Source organism: Perissodus microlepis, chromosome 1 (assembly GCF_051167445.1).
Source record: "Perissodus microlepis isolate ML-2025 ecotype Zambia chromosome 1, ASM5116744v1, whole genome shotgun sequence".
In the NCBI taxonomy this organism is placed as follows: Eukaryota; Metazoa; Chordata; class Actinopteri; order Cichliformes; family Cichlidae; genus Perissodus; species Perissodus microlepis.
Window position 1 is genome coordinate 11,627,670 of NC_140461.1, and position 15,169 is coordinate 11,642,838.

Below are 15,169 nucleotides of genomic sequence, written 5' to 3' on the forward strand. Positions count from 1 at the left end.
CTTTTCACCTGTCCAAACCACTGTGATAACTTAAGCTGAACACATGTTTTGATTTTGGTTTTAAAATTGTCTGAAAGTGCCAGATTTAAAATTATTCTTCTATTTACAGCATGTTTAAGGTGCAATAGATACTACTCTTAAGCCTAAGTTTGTAAGCTGTACCTTACTAAAACCACTGAATGAAGCACAAACAGTTTTCACTGTCACAGGAACATGTATTAGTTTGTTGTTGCAGCAAATCCATACATGTTATAATTTTATTAATCTAAAATGTTTTAGTTTAAAGTTTCAGAGCTCAAATGTGCAGCCATCGCCGTAACCTTTCTGAGGTTCCCGCTTAAAAAAGACAATCCACAAATGAATTGATTATTTCTCTACAATTCAAAACTCTGTGTAAACCATCTTGATATCAAACTAAAACTAATACTTGTGAAACTTGACTGTAGTTATAAGCATCACAGCAGATCCCACTGTGTCAAAGTGACTGAGGATGGAAAACAGAAAAATATGAAGGATTTTTTCCTGGCCAAAATTGTTTTTTGGTCTTTTATAGCATATAACCTCTTTGAAAGTATGCTGCAGTAGACCAAAACCTGAAGAAAATCATTAATCAACCTATGGACATTACCTGTTAAAGATTGATGCTGTTGCAGTGAAACAGAGCAAAGTTGTTTAAGTTTTATTAGAGACATAGCTAAATGTTTTGCAGTTTAGTACCATCTGTGAAAGTTGAAATATCTTAGATATGAAATAGCAAAAATTTGGCTTTCTTTAGCCAGGCTTTACACAACAATAGACAGTGAGTAATGTGTCTGTGTTTAAAGGGAATAAGACAGAAAACAGCAATTTATAGCAATTTATGATGTGCTCTTGAAGCACACTGGAAGACGGAGATGTGCAGGAAATTTGTTTCGATCATGGTGGATTTTTTGAAAGCAAGACAGCAAAGGTAAGACAGAATTCATGCTAATACTTCTCAAACGTGAAGCCTAATTTTGGTCTTCTTTTGCTGCTTGTTCAGTGAATTTTGTTTGGAGCATCTTGAAACTTGCAGTTTTGGAATCTGTGAGATCTGTCCTTTCAGCAGAGACATTGTTTATCCGTGTGCATGCCGTCAGGTGAACGTGGGAATCTTTGTATTTACATCTTTTCACCGAATCAGTTTACCTGCTTTTTGTTTGTTGTTTTAGCTGTGTTTGGTGATCACAGAAATGGTTTTTGAGCCTTTAGCTGAGATTCTGACATTTCTGTGGATACTATACATGTCTATATTTAAATAACAGACCTGGCAGCACAACCTGGCAGATGTTGCCCCTCTGCCCCCAGTACCTGGAGTACTGGGGTTCAACAGGTTAATAAACAACAGTACCAAGAGCGCACTCACAATAAACAAATTCACTTGAATTAAAATGTTTATTTTACTGTTCTGTGTGCTAAATCCCAGATTACTGATTTTCTGCAGCATTCATCTCATCTTACTTGCAACGGGGTTGCATTTTACTGTATTTTATGTTCTTTAGAGAGCATAAAATATGTTATTAATATCATCATCAAATATCATCACGTCATCATTATCTCATTATGTCTTGTGGATCACTTTGTGTGGACAAAAAGTCATATGACTGCTAAAATGACCCTTTTTGTTTGAACACAGATCCTGAAACAGAATGCCCACTTAACAGATTGCAACACTTTGCCTTTTTCAGTATTAAATTAAGCACAATTTGCAGTAAACTGTGTATCATAAACGTTGGGAAATCATATTAACATGATTCATTTAAATGCTCCATAAAGTTTGCATTTTGAATGGGAAACCCCTACAAAGGCTTAGGGTAAACACACACACACACATACACAACACAAAAAACTGAGATCTATGCTTTTTAATAGCAAAACTGACAGCTTAGAAGTAGATGTTACTGCACCGCCCCCCATTTTCATTAATACCCTTACTCACAGAGTGACCTTAAATATTCATATTAAAACAGAGGTTATTAGTAAACCACTACAGAAACAATGATAATTCTGATTTAAAGGTGATGTCTAAAAGTAAAAGTCAACTAATACAGTATAGGAACAACTACACTACAGATGAAAGCAACTATCACCAACACATATCCCTTAAAAGTGATCTTCGGCTGGAGGAGTTTCACATTCAAAATCAAAGGAAGGACATAATTAATATTCTCATCACTCAGAGGAAGTTTGCCAAGTTGCAGAGCATCAAAGAAGAATCAATCTGAGGCTCCACTGTACGCATGCTTGTTCCAGGGCTCAGCTCCAATGTAATAAAATGGAGGAGGTATTTATCACCCAGGTCCTAACTGTATATCCTCTACAGCCAATGATGCTCAACTGTGTATTTCTCCAACTTTTACTGCCTCTCACACATACAAATAACATTTTCATCTCACACAGAAGGGCACCAAATCCCTCCCTAACAATCAAAGTTGAATCATGTAGTATAGGCAGAGAGCATTTCTCTTTCTAATTAAATTTGAATTTTTGTTCTTTTAACACACTCTGAGGCCCACATGCAAATAACAGATACAGGTTCTGTGTTTTTCATTAGTTTTCCTCCTGCTCATGAATACTCAACACTAGGGATGGGTACCGGTATCCGATGCCATTATGGCAGTGGTCCCCAACCCCCGGGCCTCGGACCGGTACCGGTCCGTGACTCGTTTGGTACCGGGCTGCGAGAGTTGAGGCTCAGGTGTGAAATTTATGGTTTTCAGGGTTTTTATCGGTTTTCAGCGTTATTTTGTTACCGTTTTTATCGTTAACTCGGCTTTCCTGGGTCTTTTCATGTGTGTTATGAATAAATCTTCTTTTTTTCGGTACCGGTACTAGTTTTATTTTGTTGTATTTATCCGCGACACCTTAAAGGCCGGTCCGTGAAAATATTGTCGGGCATAAACCGGTCCGTGGCGCAAAAATGGTTGGAGACCGCTGCATTATGGCACTGGATTCTGACATAAACGGTAGTAACCAGACCGAAAAGCAGCGCACATTTCGGTGCTTTATTTCGGTGCTTTTTTTTGCTGAGATGTCATACACTTTGGATTCTAGCCAATCATTTTACCTTTGCAAGCGTAGTAGGCGGGCCCAGGTACGTACGTTCTTTTAGAGGAGAGCTACAGATTAAAAATGCCCAAGGTGAAGTGGTCAAAAGTCTGGCTGTACTTCACAGCAAAAGTTTAATTAATGTTGTTCGTGTGTAATTTATGTTGAGTAGGCTAACCACGTTATTACATTAATGCATGTAAGGTGAACTAGCAAACACCGTCGTAGTTACATGCGGCAGTCTTCTTGTTTGATGGCAGATACTCCCTTCACCCTGGCCAAAAAGGCTAAAATGACCAAAGAAAAAGTGGAAAACAGCTAAACATGAGAGGTTTTTGGAGAAAGTTTGTGTTTTTTTCCATTGATTAAGCACTGCTTCCAGCCAAGAGTGATACCATATATCCCCTATAGCTGCAGAAAAGGCTAACATTGTTATCTTTTTATAAAAAATCAGCTAAACATGAGAGGTTTTTGGACAAAGTGTGTGTTCTCCATTCTTTAAGCACCAGTTCGAGCACCATTTAAGCACCGGCACCGTTTCAAAAGTACCGGTTTGGTACTGGTATCGGATAAAACCTAAACGATACCCATCCCTACTCAACACAGGTGCTAATATTGGAGACATTCATATAAATATTTAGAGGGGACAGGAGCTGACAGAAATGGATCCGCCTAAATTAAATAGTGAGAAAATTAGAAAATATCAAGAAACATGAAATAAATTACGCAAGTCAATGCCTAACCTGTGACAATACTTTGATTGTAGTTTTCTGGAGTGTTCTGAAACTAGCACAATTAAATAAATGTATAAAGTGTTCTTTATTATGGGAGTTTTTGTGAATTATTACAACTTTTAAAATTGTATGGACTTCTCTGTTCATTGATTACACCATCTGACTCGCTGACTCATGTCTTCCAGCAAACCATAAAGCAGCACTGAATTTTGAATGCATTTTCTAAAAAACAAAAATTAATTTCCATGCAGGAATTTTTCAACTACACTAGCTATAACTAAAGTGTAACTTTTTAACTAAAGTGACAGTGATGTACAACAGATCCCTAACTGCTGACTGACTGTCAGTACAGTCAGTACAGTGTGTAAAATAAGTATTAGTTTTTAACGTATCAGCATAAAATAATGTTTGCTTCACAAGGTACTTATTAACATGTTTGTTTCCTAGCATTCTTTTAGTTTTGTTTATGGCACCAAAGAATAAATCCAGTAAGCTTCTGACGTGTCTCCCCCTCCTTATTTCAGGATATGGTTTGGTCCATGAGCCAGCGCTCAAAACTGATGCTGAGTGCTACTACTGCATGGAAACTGGCTGACTTTCCTAGTATTAGTTGGCTTACTTCATTTCTAACAGAAAATAATGTGTTTGTTTTGTTTTTTGTTTTTCTGCCACTATGTAATTGGTGCAGGCAGACTCTTTGTACCTTTGTGTACTAAATCAATTATTTGCCAGCCTGCTGCCAGGACAAACAGTCAAACCTTTGGCTCAGACTTAGTTGTCACACTGACACTCCTGACGCTGAACCAGCCCCAGTGATATCTGAAGATTTAGGTGAATTATTTTATTTCAGAAAATGTGTTGAAGTCTCCCAGTAGGACAACAGAGTCCCCAGGCAAAGCACCCTCAAGCACCCCACCCTGGGAGACTTCGACGCTCATGTGGGCAACGACAGTGAGACTTGGATGGGTGTGATTGGGAGAAACGGCCTCCCAGATCTAAACCCAAGCGGTATTTTGTTGTTGGACTTCTGTGCAAACCACAGTTTGTCCATAACAAACACCATGTTCGAACATAAGAGTCCATAAGTGCACATAGCACAGGACGCTCTAGGCTGCAGGTGGATGATTGATTTGGTAATTGTATCACCAGACCTGCAGCCATATGTTCTGGACACTCAGGTAAAGAGAGGGGCTGAGCTGTCAACTGATCACCATCTGGTGGTGAGTTGGATCAGATGGCAGGGGAGGATGCTGGACAGACCTGATGCGCCTAAACTTATAGTGAGGGTGGGCTAGGAACACCTGGCGAGATCTTCAATGTACACCTCCGGCAGAGCTTCAACAACATTCCAAGGTAGACTGGGGACATTGAGTCTGAATGGACCATGTTCGGCACCTCCATTCCCGAAACGGCTGCACTGAGCTGTGAGCGCAAGGTGGTTGGTGCCTGTCATGGTGCTAACCTCCAAACCAAATAGTGGACACCAGAGGTGAAGGAAGCCACCAGTGCTGAAGAAGGAGTCCTATTGGACTTGGTTAGCCAGTGGACTTTGGAGGTAGCTGATAGGTACTGACAGGTGAAGTGGAACACGGCTCAGGCAGTGGCTGAAACAAAAACTTGAGTGTGGGAGGAGTTCAGAGAGGCCATGGAAAAAGACTTTCGGACTGCCTCAAAGAGATTCTGGCAAACCGTCAGGCAACACAGAAGGGAAGTGAAAATAAAATAAACAATAAAAACAAAGGTCAATCAAATGGACCAATACAGCAAGGCCGGGATGGTCCATTTGGTAAAGTAAAAAAAAAAAAAAAAGGCAACTCAGAAGGGGAAAGCAGTGCTCTACCTGCACTGTGTATAGTGCGGGTGGAAATTGTCGGGTGGTGGGAGGAATACTTCAAGGAGCTCCTTAATCCCACTGGCACATCTTCTGTGAAGGAATGTTGGGGACAAGGGGGACCACTCGCCTATCTCCGGGGGTGAGGTCACTAAGGCAACTAGAAAAAATTGCATTTCCTGCGAAAATGCTGTGTGGATGCCTTAACGCTGAAGATGTCTGCTGAAAAGAGCTGAAAAAAAACGTTGCCCTGAGCAGGATTCGAAACTGGCCCTTCTGGTTTCAAGGCAGCTACACATCTCACTGAGCCAAACTGATTCTCACAAAGAAGAGGTGGAGAGACTGACAATTGTGCTGAAATGAGCAGAAGCGGCTGAGAATTGGGCTGATAAGAGGTGAAAAGGCTGAAAACTTTGCAGAAAAGAGGTGAATCAGCAGAATTTCTGCTGAAAAGAGTTTTTTTTCTGAAAACAGCAGAAAAAACTGAAAATTTTGCTGAAAAGAGTTCAATCAGCAGAATTTCTGCTGAAAAGAGTTGAATGAGCAGAATTCTGCTGAAAAGAGGTTAATCAGCAGAATTTCTGCTGAAAAGAGTTCAATCAGAAGAATTTCTGCTGAAAAGAGGTGAAGAGGAAGAACTTTGTTGTGAAATGAGGTAAAGAAACTGAAATTTGTGCTTAAAACAAGTGAAAAAGCTGAACTCTGAAATCCTGCTAAAACAGCAGAAGAGGCTGATATTTTTCAGCTACTCATTGAGCCAAACTGGTTCTCACGTAACTGAAAAAAGGTGAAAAAGCTTAAAATTCTAATGACAACAGCAGAAGAGGCTGAGATTTGTGCTGATAAGAGGTGAAAATGCTGAACCAATCAGAGGTACTGCTTCTGTCTGCTTCATCAGGCTGTGTACTTGTATGTATTTCTGCCATGGAGCATTAACAAGAATCTGAGGTCCATATTAGAAAAGCTGCCAAAATCATAAAACGTTGCAGAATTGTAATAAATTATTAATATGAATTACAGGTCTGTGATAGTGTATCAATTTGTAGTGAAAAAAACATGTGGGCCAAGGTGGAATCGAACCCATGAACTTTGGTCTGAAGATCCGTTTCATTACCAACTGCGCCACTGGGAAAGAGAGCGGACGCCTGGAAAACAGGCTGATGAGCAGTCAGAATTAGATCGCGGTGAGAGGCAAAAAACGCTGTTTTTTGGAGTTACAAAATGTTGCTCAAAAACTAGGTGGACTAGAAGCATAATTCTTGGACTGGGTGAATCAGCGGACTTTGGTGTACTTTGACCGCGATTTTCATTGCTCTCTGTACATCCGTCGCTGAGATATGACGAGAGAAGAAACGGCAGACCTCAGATATGATTGGCTGGCTGGGAAGCCATGCAGGCCCTGATATGTGCATTTGAATGTCTGAGTCCTCACAGAGGATTGGCTGCCTGGCAGAAATATATAGAAATAGTATGATTAAGCATAAATACTATATTTAGCAGAAATACTATATTAAGCACAAATCCTATAAAAAGCAGAAATACTATATTAAGCACAAATCCTATAAAAAGCAGAAATACTATATTAAGCAATATAAATATCCTATAAAAATCCTATAAAAAGCAAAAACACTGTACTATGATTTGGTAGAAAAACTATAATTAATCAGAAATACTATATTTGGCAGGAATACTATATTTAGCACAAATCTTATAAAATATCAGAAATAGTATGATTAAGCATAAATACTACATTTAGTAGAAATACTATGTTTTAGCACAAATACTATAAAAAGCAGAAATACTATATTAAGCAATATAAATATCCTATAAAAATCCTATAAAAAGCAAAAATACTGTACTATGATTTGGTAGAAAAATTATAATTAATCACAAATACTATATTTGGCACAAATCTTATAAAATAGCAGAAATAGTATGATTTAGCACAATAGTAATAACTTAAACAGAAAAATTGGAAAAGCAAAATGGACAGCTGAAAAAAGGATGAGAGAAGTAAGTTTCTAGCTCAGTCAAGCAGGCTGAGAGCTGCTGGATTTGAATCCACCAATCAGAGAGCCTGTGTACTTTTTCCCGCCAAAACAGGTGCATGCAGCACAGAGAGACACAGGATTTTTGCAGTCTATTTCTCATAATGACGACTCCCCTCAAACAAATGACCATAATTTCCTAACCGTAGGGGCTAGAACGGTCATTCTTACACCGTTTTGTTCAGAAGAGATGGGGGAATCTTCCAGTGTTGACAATTTATCATTAAAATATGAATTATTAAAGATATTTGACTTCTAATGCACCATAACTGAGTAGAGGCGAAGCAAAAACTGCCTTGACCTGCCCTCAAACAACGCTTTGTAACTCTAAATCTATTTGGAGTATCGATATCATTCTTTCACCGTAAGAGACAGCAGGCTTTGGTGAACAGTCATGGAAATTTTCAGGTCTCTGTGGAAATCCATCAAAAAGATATGACGAGAGAAAAAAGTGGTTCATTTCCAGAGTTTGAAATCTGAAGAAATCTGAGCGAAGGACGAATTTCCTACCCTCAAACAAGTCTAACTCATTTCAGAACGGTAATAGGTGAGAAAATAACTCTTGAATTGTGAGCGTCAGGAGTGTCTGAAGATATACTGGGACAAGCCTTATGTCTTAACTTCACTTCGTTAAGGAGATATGACGATTCGAATATGCCTCTCATTACAGAAATCAAGCGGTGATTTTGAACAAGCTCTCCATTGACTTTCTATGGAGAGTTTTGCGACTTTGTGTTGGTCTGAGGAGATTTGCCAAAATTCTATAAATCCCACAACAATGATAGTGACATTTTCGGAAAGCCAGCAAAAATACCTACGTTTTGATGTATAATTTGTGGAAGTTGAGTGAAAATTGAGCAAGTAGCAAGAAGTTGTTCGGACATGAAGAGAAGACTGCAAAACCTTCAGTGGCACACTGGAAGCCAAGTGCATAGCAACCATAACAACGCATGTATTTTGTGAAAAATCACAATTTTGCAACTGAAAACTTTAAGAGGCATAAAAGTAAAACGGTAAAAGATTTGAAAAAGCTGATTTATACCTGAATAGCCCAATAATTTGAGAACATTTTAAAGTTTGAATGGTTGTTCTACGTGAAAATATGAGGAAGTAGTTAAGTTTCAAAAACAAGCAAATTTTAGCAGAATTGCAGAAGTTTCCCATTCATTTCAATGGGACAAATTAAGCTTAATATTTTAAAAAGTATAATAGTGAAAAATACCAAAAGACATAGCACACATTAGCAGAAATAGCAGAATAGTTTAAAATTTGAACGGTGAAAATCGGCTGAAAATCGTGGAAGTAGTTAAGTGCCAAAAAGAGTACGGAAGTCCCAAGAGGAACTCAATAGTGTGGATGCCTTAAAGCATCCACACAATTAAACAACTCCTTGGATGAGGTCCGCCCTGAATTCCTGAAGTTCTCTGGATGTTGTAGGGGTGCCTTGGTTGACACGCCTTTACAATGTTGCATGGAGATCAGGGGCGGCACCTCTGGACTGGCAGAATTATAAGAAGGGGGACCAGAGGGTGTGTTCCAACTTTAGGGGGATCACACTCCTCAGCTTCTTTGTGAAAGTCTATGTCAGGGTGCTGGAAAGGAGGGTCTGTCCGTTAGTCGAACCTCGGATACAGGAGGAACGATGCGGTTTTCGTCCTGGTCGTAGAATACTGGACGAGCTCGTTATCCTCTCAAGAATACTTGAGGGTGCATGGGAGTTTGCCCAACCAGTCTACATGTGTTTTGTGGAATTGTGGATGTGATGGGTTGTTACCAATATCTGGTGAGAATTTCATGTCAATAGCACCTTTATAAATATATTTATTTAGAAAATAGGTCATGTGTCCAATGCTCATTGTTATCTGGTGTTATCTGGAGGTTTATTTAAAATATCACTTATTAAATATAAACTAAATATTCCCTAAATTCCATTGACTCTAGTAATAAGCCATTGGGCCAGTGCATCCTTGCTGTTTAATGCGACTTTTTAATTTTAGACTCAATTTTGCGTTATCCATTTTTATTCTTTAACAAGAATAACAGTTTGCGTGTCTGTAAAAATTCTATTATTGACATCGTAATGTAATGCTAACATTCATGTAGAAACCACAGCATCTGGGTAACTATTTACATGTACAGTTTAAGATCAATGGTTCCAAAGGTAACAGCTAATGGAAAGCAAAACATATTTTAAAAGCTTTTTAAGAGCCTTGTATGCTCTCATAATTGTGTGTCATGAACCTTAGCAGTCAGAGGACCATATTATTGCTTTCAAAGTATGACAAAATATTAACAGGGGAGAGAGAAGCAGCTGTACTCACGCAGAAAGAAAAGGCTGCTAACACATGGGCAAAGCACATTTCCCATAACTTGAGAAGAGAGAGTGAAAAAGACAAAGTGGGTGACAGTGGGAAGAGAGACTGATCAATACACTTTTAGGTAATCGATCATCATGCTCCCCATCAATCACTAGATGAGCAACTTAACCCAAAGCAAATGACAGCAAGCATTAACTCAAGAGAGCTGTAATCTGTGACCCCTGTGATGACTCCTTCTGGACCAGATACTCTAGCCTCCATCCACTCAAACATTTGGCTAACGATTCAATGATACTTTCAGTGGGAAGAGTGTCAAAAACAAAATCAACCATCTGCCAAATGCTGGTAAATTTCAGCGACAAACACTTATGTCCTTGATGTTTTTAATTAAACTGCTATAGGCAGATAAGTTACCTTTAAAAACATAGGGAGAACACTTGGATTATGGATGGCCTTTTCAAAATTGTTATGAACCTTTGGGTTTGTGTTATCTTGGATATGGGTTTTGCAGTGTTGCATCAAGCCTTCCGCATCAAGTACTGATAATACTTGATTATATGCAGGCTGGCAGAGTGTGTCACACACAGAAGCAACCACTGTTTTGCAAAGGGAGAGGCAGAGGAAGCTGCAGCCGGTTCTTCAATTTTCTAAGGAGGATGACAAGCTTTGTGTGAAATGCCAACTGTTCTGTTTTCAATTTCAGTACAGCTGGGAAACTGCAAATTTAAAACATTTTTAAGATACATTTAATATTGCACTGTTTCAATGCCACATTTGACTGACCATTATGAATAGCACAATGAGTCATCAAGCCATTACTATAAGCCATGAAGTCTGCTTGGCCATGCTCTGGAGAATTCAAAACTGGTTATGATGCAAAATAAAGTTGGGAGAGGAGACAATGAAGAAGTCATCTGAAGTGCTGACATATCAAAAACCCCAAAGGAGCACCCATAATTAGCTTGAAGACATGCTCTAAAAGCATTGTAATTAAATCAAATCAGAATACATACAGTGTTCTACAATCTTCAAAGGAATAAAGGGAGAGGCTGTATAATCACACTCACACACAATATTTATATACATACGCATTTGTACCACCACCTCTTTGTCCCACTCTTAAAAGCCCTTAGACTGCATGGACCAGTGCCTGAAAATCCATAAAGCTGGTTGATGTCAAATGGTTGGATACTTTGCTTCCAGAGTCATTGGCTGAAACTAGTTTTACGGCCTCTCTTGGAAAAATGACAAAGCAGTGGGTGCTTCCAATTACTCAGAATTTCAAGTCGGTAGTTCCCAAAAATAAAACGTAGTATTTCATTTCCAACCAGACCTCCAACTAAACAACGACAGGGGTTGTTTGTTTCTACCATACGAAACAACCCATGCAAGTATTGCTAAAACTATTTATGAGTGCTTCCACTCAAATTATGCTTAACAAGGTAGATGAAACTGCTATTAGAAAGTAGGACAAACTCTCTTCTTTAGCAGTGTTGGATATAATGCTTAAAAATCCATCAGAAAATTTTATTTATGACCCTTCTTGAAAACTGACACAACAATGGTATGCCATATGGGTAGTGATGTTAAAAGGCAATAGGTTACACAGCAATCTGAAACTGTCTTGCTAGTGGTGTTTTGATAACGTCATAATCAATGTTGCCGCAAGAACAACACTGGAACTAGCAAATCACACGTTTTTGATCAAATCAGTTACATTATTTGCTTCAGTAACTGATTACAATTACTCTTCCTTTTATATTTGATGAAATTATTTCACTGTGTGTAACTAGTTACTTCCCCAGCACTGTATACTGTAGCCTCATACATAGTTGTTAGTTTAGAAAATGTAGCACAGATGTGGCAATCCAATCTTCTTTGAAGCAGGCAAATGCAACTTGTTTAAAAATGTGTTAAAATGTACTGGGGTTTTCTATTTTCCTGTAAAGTAAAGAGAAGCCTGGATTACATTATTTCATAAATTACTTTCTAACTAAATACATATGAGTAAATCAATTACATTATGTGACTCCAGCCCAAATTTCACCATCCACATGTATTACAGGCCCTTAGCAACAACCAGAGTACTGATGCACATAGTTACTGCTGCAGATACACTAAGAGAAGGGTTGAATTGGGAATTGTCAGAACGGATTTTTGCTCACTGGGCACATCTTCTTACATCAATCAGCGCCCCTCTTCCCCTCTTTGGCTCTCATCCTCTCGCCTTTTTTCTTCCTCTTTCCCCCTATTGGAATAGGCTTCCCTTTGCCCTCAAGAAGTCATACAAAACAACTCCACACAAACAAATATACAAATGTACACAAACTCACAAAATAGAACCCTAAAGTGTGGCTTTCCCATTGCCCCTGCACACACGAAGTAGCATGTCAGCTCTGATTATCAGTACTGTGCATTGCTTGCTGCAGGAGCTTCTATTTTAAATCTGTTTTTCCTCTTTGCAAGCGGGCAAAAAAATGCAGGCCTTGCTTACACTTGTCTTTTCAATATTTTCTGCTGAAATCTGATCATAAAAGATGTGATGCCATTTGAAATGCACTGCTGTTCCCCACATGAGGCCTGAAAATGTCTACGGGGTGTGCTCTGCTATTTGTATTGTGAATTCACCTTAAAGAGACTCACTATTTGTCACAGATGTGACGCAAAACATAACCTTTTTGCCTAAATGGATGATAGCCAGTTCATTGGACGATTATACAAATTATATTAATTTTAACACTAAACGACTCAAAGAAGTTCATTATTGTTGTTGAAGTCGTGAAGGGTATATATATATATATATATATATATATATATATATATATATGTATATATATGGACTGCAGGATAAGAGTGAGAAACTGAGACAAGTGTACAGATGCAGTGAGACAAAAACAGCATGTGGCAGGAAGAGTGTATAGATGTGAAAATGGTGACAAATACACTTAATTTCTCCCTAACACATCACATGTGCTAGGGATAGTGCTTTGAGCCAGGTATAGTACATGTGACAGTGCAGAAAAAGAGGAAGATTAAAAAAGAAAGTAAGATATACAGGGAGAGAGAAAGCTGTGTGATTCATGGGGACTTTTACTGCTTCAGAAAGGTGTCACCTTCCATCACAATTCAGCATCAGTTTGGTGTACCACATACAGTACCAGGTAATACTACCTGCTTCTTGCTTTATCTAACCTTCTTCCTCTTCCACTATCACATTTGTTATTTCTCTTCCTCTAAAAAATGTAAACACTAACATGCGGAAACAGAAAAGTCCTTAAGCAAGTCAGACTCAAATTCTGAGGCCTAAGAAGAGTTACAAGATCTCTCAAAACATCCATGTTTTTGCCTTTTTCAACGAAAAGACCAGGATGTATCTTAATGACAAAGGGGGAAAAGAAACGCACTGACTGATGATTACAAAATGAACAAAGGCAGTGTGTAGCAGGTGCTTCTAAAGTCAAGGGCAGAGATTTCAGCCTTCAGAAAAAGCATTGCCTCAAGGGTGAATCCAAAAGAAGAATTTAAACTTTCACTGAGTGGCAAACAGTTGTACACAGCCAAAGGAACAACCTTCAGGTTTTAAAGCTATATACAGTAAATGTATTGAAATATATAATACCAAAATAAAACTCATTGTACATTTTTCAGGTGGCTTTTTAAGGCTTTACACTACTAATACTGTTATTTAATGATAGTAGTAAAAAGTTTATGGTATTTTTTTTTCATTGTGTCAAATTCAAGCATTATTTTTATTTATATTGGCACTTATATTTAAGTATGTGTTTTTGGGATGCACCAATATAGTTTACTAATGCTAACCAAGATAGCTAGTGTCTTGGTAGCACATCAATTAACACATTGATCCAAATATGCTTACTTCCAGATCCAGTGAGTTACTTGAAAATAGCTGGATCCATCATTTATATACAGTCTGTGCCCTGCGTTTCTGAATTATTGAGGTCATCATCTACTAGATGTGGTATTTTTTACTGACCTTTTATCCAGGTTTTGTGTTGTGGAAAACTAGGTTAACTAGGTTATAGAAACATAGGAACTTTTGTCTGTGTAGGCCGGTCAAGATCTTCAACTGATGCTCACAATGTTGTGAAAAACTATTACTTATCCATATTATCCATATCCATGTAATCTATTTTCATTTCATATTCGTGAGGTAGGAGCTCATATAATTTTTAAATAAAAATAAAATTATGCAGCTGTTAATTTGTGATATTGATAGATAGTAAGTGCTCTACTGTCTGTTGTATTTATTTATTTATCTTTATTTATTTTATTGGGTGAAAAGCTTCCTATATTGTTTATCTTCCATCATTTTTGTCAATAATGAACAGCTCACCCTGGTCACAAATAACAGAAAAATGCAAAGATTATTGTCAAATAAGGAACTATAGACTTTCTCTTGCTATAAACGAGCCAATCATGCATACTGTTGCGCGTCATCACCCCCAAAGGCCCATTTTGAGCCAGGAAAAAGCCTACTATTATATAATAAAATCTGAGGGTTATTATGGAAGCCTCATGATTTCATCAGTAGGAACTGTCAAGGTGACCCTCAGCAGAGCAATACACTACAAACCGCAACCATTTCATCAGCCGCTCATCAATGAAGCGTGTCCTTCTTGTCCACATGGACTGCTATTAGATAGGTTCAGAGAATGTTTTCAGTCTTTGTGTTCACATTAATGAGGCTCAGGATGCTCCTGACAATCATGGCTTTTGCATCATTAGTTTTCAACAACTTCCACAAATTGAGGCAGTGCCATAAAACAAAACTTCAAATGGAAATTGCAAGTTGGGAAGCTGATTTACAGGCAAAGGAGTTTTGTTAAACTATGCTGTTTTAAGGAAATTAATCCTTAGAACAAAATGTGCATGCAAGCGAAGGATGAAGAGCTCGTCCAAGGCAGGAAATATCTTTGACTATTACCTAGGTACTCTAGAGATTAATTATTTTTTTACATATGAGTGCACTGTACATCATAATCCTGAGGTATTTCATTATTGGCCTATAATATTATATTCATGACATTATACTGTAGTATTGTATCACAGCACCAGCCAAAAACCTAAGTAATACAAAGCAAGACCTTACAATGTTAGAGAAACAAAAACATTTCCTTAGTTGTGGTGGTCTCTATTAACAGAGATGACTGA